Genomic DNA, 6,298 nt, shown 5'->3' with positions numbered 1-6,298 from the left:
ATTGATTATTACACAATTTGGATCTTCCTAGTTTTATGGTATAATCTGTAAGGCATCTTTTTTTTTTTTTTATTTTATTTTTTTTCACCTTGCCATTTTTAGCATTTATTTGTTTACCATGATTCCCATATATATATTTTGTATAGTCAAAAACAAATGAAAAAATATTTATCAATTTTAGTTTAAAAATGCACTTATTATGCTCTATTTATTTCGTACTGTTTCCTCTCTACCCCATCTTTTGCCCCATCAATGAAATGTTATAATTACCTATGTATGGCAACAGTGCCACTGAACTATTTCCATCGTGTTCATTATGTACGCTGACATGCAAAGTGCGTGTTACTGACATTAATGGCTGGAAAATTTACATAACTAATCAGACCAAAATAATCATTCTTAAAATAAATGCTGCTTAAGTGCAGTTGAAATCTATAAGGCAGCTACTTAAGTGTTTCTCCCCCTCTGGAAATAGTTTCTTTGTAGTGTTCATGTAATGTTTTAAATTAGATTATTTCACTGCTAGTTCCTAATGTTGCCCTATTATACTGGTGCTTTTAGAATTAAGTGCCTATTTATTGGAAAATAGCATGATGTTAAACTAGATCAGTGGCTGCTATGTCTTTTGAGTATGATTAAATGTTAATCAAAACACTATTTTTATATGATTTATATATAGCGCCATCATATTCTGCAGTGCTATATGATGGGCGGGCGGGCAGGACATCGCATAACAATTTGGGTTTATGGAAACAAAAGAATAGGAGCATAAAGCAAGGGGGGCAATTCAGTATAAGCTGGTCACTAACAAAGCAACCCACAATATATTTGCCAGATAATAGCAAGCTTCCTCTTCTTTCTAGTATATACAGTCATATGAAAAAGAAAGCACACCCTCCTTGATTTTTATGGTTTTACATATCAGGACATATCAATCATCTTTTACTTAGCAGGTCTAAAAATTTCGTAAATACAACCGCATATGAACAACACGTGACATATTACACTGTGTTACGACAAAAATAAAGCACAAACGCTAACTGTGAAGCACGGTGGTGGAGGGGTGATGATTTGGGCTTGTTTCGCAGCCACAGGAACCTTGCAGTCACTGAGTCGACTATAAACTCCTCTGTTACTAAAGTATTCTAGAGTCAAATTTGAGGCCATCTGTCTGACAGTTAAAGCTTGGCCGTAATTGGGTCATGCAACAGGATAATGATCCCAAGCACATAGGCAAATCTATAATAGAATGGCTAAAAAATAAAAGAATCAAGGTGTTGTAATGGCCCAGTCAAAGTCCAGACCTCAACCCGAATGAAATGCTGTGACGTGCCCTTAAGGGAGCTGTGCATAAACAAATACCCACAAACCTCAATGTTGTAAAGAAGGGTTGGCCAAAATTCCTCCACAATGATGTGAAAGACTGATAACGTTGTGCAGAAAAGGATTACTTCGAGTTATTGCTGCTAAAGGCTTTACAAGCTATTGATGTACTTAATGTACTTGGCTTCTCCATTTTGGCTTTATTTTTGTTGAATAAATCATGACACGTTGTAATATGTTATGTGTTGTTCATCTGAGGTTGTAATTACCTAGTTTTTAGACCTGTTAAGGGACCGATGATTGTTAGGTCCAGATATGTAAAACCATAGACTTCAGATAGGGTGTACTTTTCTTTTTTTTACACGACTATGTTACGATAGAGAATAGAAATCCCACAAAGTGCAGAAAGGAACCCAGTCACCTTGTAAATGCTGTGTAAAGTCCTTGTGATTCCCTAATGGCTACTTGAGGAACTGCAAGTAAAGAACAGCTCACAATCACAGTTTACAATCTGGAAGTGTTGAAATGAATAATACAAGGGGACTGCACGTGTATGAGTGGGACAGCTTCAACGCTGTATATCAGTATAAAGATTGTCTAATAATTTATTGAGTCATAATTATGGCTTGATTTGAAGATTAAGAAGTTATGGTGGGAGACAACCAACAGCAGGAGTGGGACTAGAAAAGATGTGGTTAGTAGCAGATAGGGAGGGTATATGTTGATCGGCCTCCATGTAAAGGACTGGAGCCTAAGTACGTGGTATGATGTTACAAAGGATTGGGGAATCCCTTGGGAAATCTTTAATGCATATCATAGGTGCAGGGTTCTTTTTGCAAATGAGTATGTCTCACTGTACTTGATATACTAAACTCTGGTCGACTCCAGAGGTGACTCTGTCGAATGCTACATGCAGGGGTCAACATGCAGTTTCCTGCTGCTGATTGGCTGCTTAAGCTGTCAATCAGTGACAGGGAAGTGCTCCCATTCATTTCAATAGAAGTTCATTCCTGCCACTGATTGACACCTTTAAGAAGCCTGTTTTCTTTCACTTCTGTTCTTTTAGTCTAGTTTTAATTTAAGAATATTAAATAAAATAAGTGTTCTTCATGATAAAGTTGTTGACCTAAACTTCATGCAATATTTAAATTATCACTTAATGCAATCTTCATGAGTATTGTGCAATTTCCCAAGTGTCTTGCGATAAGAGGGCAGCCCCTTTTCTGGATGATAAGGAATGACACATTCTGACTTGTTGTCTGTCTAGTACCAACAGGTACATGACTCATACGTATTCCAAATATTAGTTTGTCAAATGTACTACGTGTAAACAAGAGTAAAATAAATATTTTTATAAAACGTATCAATCAGCTCTGAAATACCTAGGTTTTTACGATGGGTTTCCCGATGAATACGTATCAGAGACATTAATCACCTTGACCAAATTTTATAAAGAAGATACAGCAACTAGCAGAAATATTAAAAGATTTAATAATTTTCATACGTGTGTTATCAGACAAGAATGTCAGCTCCCTTATTCACCACTGTTCAAAAGTTTTCCATCTACCATATTCCTTTAAACATTAACGTCTACAATGTATTTCCGATCCATTTGGTGTTATTGGACAAAATTAGCTTTTCTCTGTATGAGGACTTAGAAGCATCTATGGAAGGGACCTCTGAGGTTGTAAACACTTTGAACACAGCCCTGCTAAAAAAAAAAAAAAAAAAGTATCATCAAACCTTTGTACATTTCTATTCTTTTATGTGAGATCTGTCAAACTCCTCAGAAATCTGGATATTTCTGTCCCCGTAAAACTCTGTATTGGGGCTGTCGGGAGTTAATGATGTGGGTTAAACCATACATTTTTTTAATGTTTTTGGATATATAGGACTTTCCCTTTTATCTATGAAGGTGATTACCCAATGCCTGTTTAGCTAGTGGACCATTTCAGTGCCAACATGTTCTTATCTTTTGCATTTTAATATAGTGACTGGATAATAAATTGTTGCAGAATATGATGGCGCTATATAAATTTATTAAAGAATAGAAGTGGATCTGAGTGTATTGGTGCAGAGGGATATGGCCATTTGTGTGTTTTCTGTCCACTTCCTAAGCAATATGTGTTTATACTTTTTCTTGTAAGTAGGAATTGATAGCGCAGATGGTTATATAACTAGCAAAACATCCTACCCAAATGTATTTTAATCATGTCTCGGTGGCAACTGCAAAGACGTCGCCTTGATCACAGCTGGTGTCGAAGGCTCATGTGGATGTTACTTGAGTATAAATTGCTGGAAAGCATTAGGAAATGCAGGAATCTGAAGGGGAAGTGGAGAAATGCAATTATCAATTGAAGGAAATTGCAAAATATTTCTCATTTTCCTAATCGTGTTTTTGTGTTTTCCAACTAACAAGGCCGTCCCTACAATATCAGGAACAGTGGTCTTGCTGGTTTATCTTTTGAATATGCACGTTATAAAGTGTCTAGATCTTATAGAGAAGGACCTCAACACGGTGGGGCGTTATAAGGCAGATAAAAATGAAAATACGTTAAACCCATCAGGGTATTTATTCACTCAGACTTTGGAGTTTATTTGCAGTGAAAGCATATAATTGTCCCGCTAACGTGTTTAGGGTCATTTAAAGTATTTGGCCGAGCAGTTTAATGCTATAGGTTGGTGTTAACATAGTCTAAATACCAGAATGGCATTTGAAATATTTAACAGGAAAGAGTGAAAACAAGTTTGCAGAAACAGGAAAAGGATAGCACTTCTCGACATTGCTCTGCTCTGATGTGAGTATGTGGAAATCTTGGAAATGCTGATACCGTTTCTGGTTGCCAAAATAATTTTACCTTTTGACTCTTTGCCCTTGAGGATCTTCCATTAAAACATTACAGAATACGCTTGTTGGTGTATTAAGTAACTATATAGTGCACGGTGAAAGAATATAACCCTGAGCCAAGTCTGAGGAACCAAGTAGACATGGCTACTAGAATTTTCATATTGGCACCAAACATTTTATACAGTTTTGTATATGTCGCCTAATCTTTACATGGTTTACCCAAGCCGATGACACATACAATAACCTTGAATATATCATTAATCAGTAGGTTGGTAGAATTATACCTTTTTAGTTTTATTCTGTAGTCCTATTGTAAGTGTAGAAAGAGGAAAAAAAATGTTCTACCTTTTCCATTCCTCATCTTTACAAAGCTGTCTGAGCCACTCAACAACAATCAGTAACTTGAGTGAAAGAGGCAGATCATACAGCTCCCTTCCCCATCATATACACACACACGGTGTTTTTTAATAAATATTTAAATACAGGGAACAGAGTTAATGGGACAGGATTGTGGATTGCTTTTTGGGGGGGTGAAAATTATCTGGTAAGTTAAACTGGTGGAGGAAAAGACCGTGACCAGAACAAATGGTGACGGAGTAGTGAGAAAAACGAGAAGGAGAAATGATTTTGTAAGATTTGGATAAGATACGAGGGTGGTAGAGGAAGAGACATGGGGTCTATCTGTTCTTGTATGAGCAAATTATGAGAACATTCAAATGACCATTATTTGGGTAAAAATACAAATGTTACATGGTAGAATTTATACACTCGCTACTCGCTTGTTTCCAAAGCTAATTGGTTTGATATACTTTTTTGATAGTTTAAAAACAAAAATGGGTATTGTTACCTTATTACTCCTCTGGAGTGGAAGGGAAACATTCTTTGCAAGGTCTGTGAATTTTTTACATCTGACAAACAGTTCTCAGCAGCATAATGTATGGCAGGAGAAAAGCTTGATGCAATATTAATTTCCATTTGAAACCATCTAGAAATGCGGGTAAATACTCAACCCGATTGCCTGTGGGAAGACTCAATTTTGTGTAAACTTTTGCCAGTTAGCACCAGCTGGCAGCTATTGTTGACCCATTGAAATGGAGCATATTTTTTTAAATTTTTTTTTTTTGGGTGTTTCACACCAACTTCCAGAATCCTCATCCAGCTGTTCATCATAACCAGTGGAACACTGAGAATTGTTGCGTGATTCTTCTTCTGGGACATGAGTTTAATTATTTTACTGTACGGTTGTTTGAGAGGGAATGGCTATTGGATGTTTCTTTGGCTTTCAATTAAAAAATCAAGCCTGAGCTTTTAGGGGTTTAGTCTTAAATGTACTTTCTAATGTGTCTTGTAGCCTCCTCAATAAAGTATGTAAAGTCATTTTTTCGAAACCTACGCTGACTGACTTGTGATGAGTTTGTCGAACACAACTCCTGCAAGCCCAATAGCTTGGCATTGGGGAAAGACTCACACTGTTTGTATTATTTTAGCCTGAGACTAGCTTAGCGCACTGAGATTTTTTCTTTTCCCCATTGGGGAAAGAGGCAAGATCTTTCTATGCATTAGCAAGGGTGACCACATGGAAATTTAAAGGAACGCTTTAATTACAGCGCTGTTACACAAGTTTGCATTGGTCGTTTTTGAGGCTACGATGAGAATTCACACCCGAAGGGCTTAGTTTTCTGTTCGGTACAGTAAATCTGTGATTACTGATACATTTTCATCCAACTAGGACATCCAAGAGGAACAGATGTAACATTATCCTTCCCTGCATATGGTATTTAGCTCCCCATTACAGGTGGTCCTTATGTTCTTGTTCCTCCTCCACACATTTTTTTTTTTCCCTTTCTCTATACTACTGTAAACTTCATCACCATTTATCCATCTATCTCATCGCTTTTGTTTGGTTTGTAAAATCCTAAAATTCCTTCTTCTATTCCGAAACCTGTTCCTTGATACCATACAGAGGTCCATCTGACTTCATCTCTTAACCATATGATAGACTCAATTTTCCGAATCCACCTAATTATATGGTTGATTTACATGCGCTAATTTTATATAATAAAACTAATTGATATAAAATACATATAACAGTTATGAGGGATACATTACTGAATAAAATGTTCCTTC

This window comes from Sceloporus occidentalis, unplaced genomic scaffold, assembly GCF_023333645.1.
Source record: "Sceloporus occidentalis isolate IW3139 unplaced genomic scaffold, rSceOcc1.0.p SCAF_25, whole genome shotgun sequence".
Classification (NCBI taxonomy): Eukaryota; Metazoa; Chordata; class Lepidosauria; order Squamata; family Phrynosomatidae; genus Sceloporus; species Sceloporus occidentalis.
The sequence above is the reverse complement of the archived record's forward strand: the minus strand, read 5'-3'. Positions refer to the sequence as shown.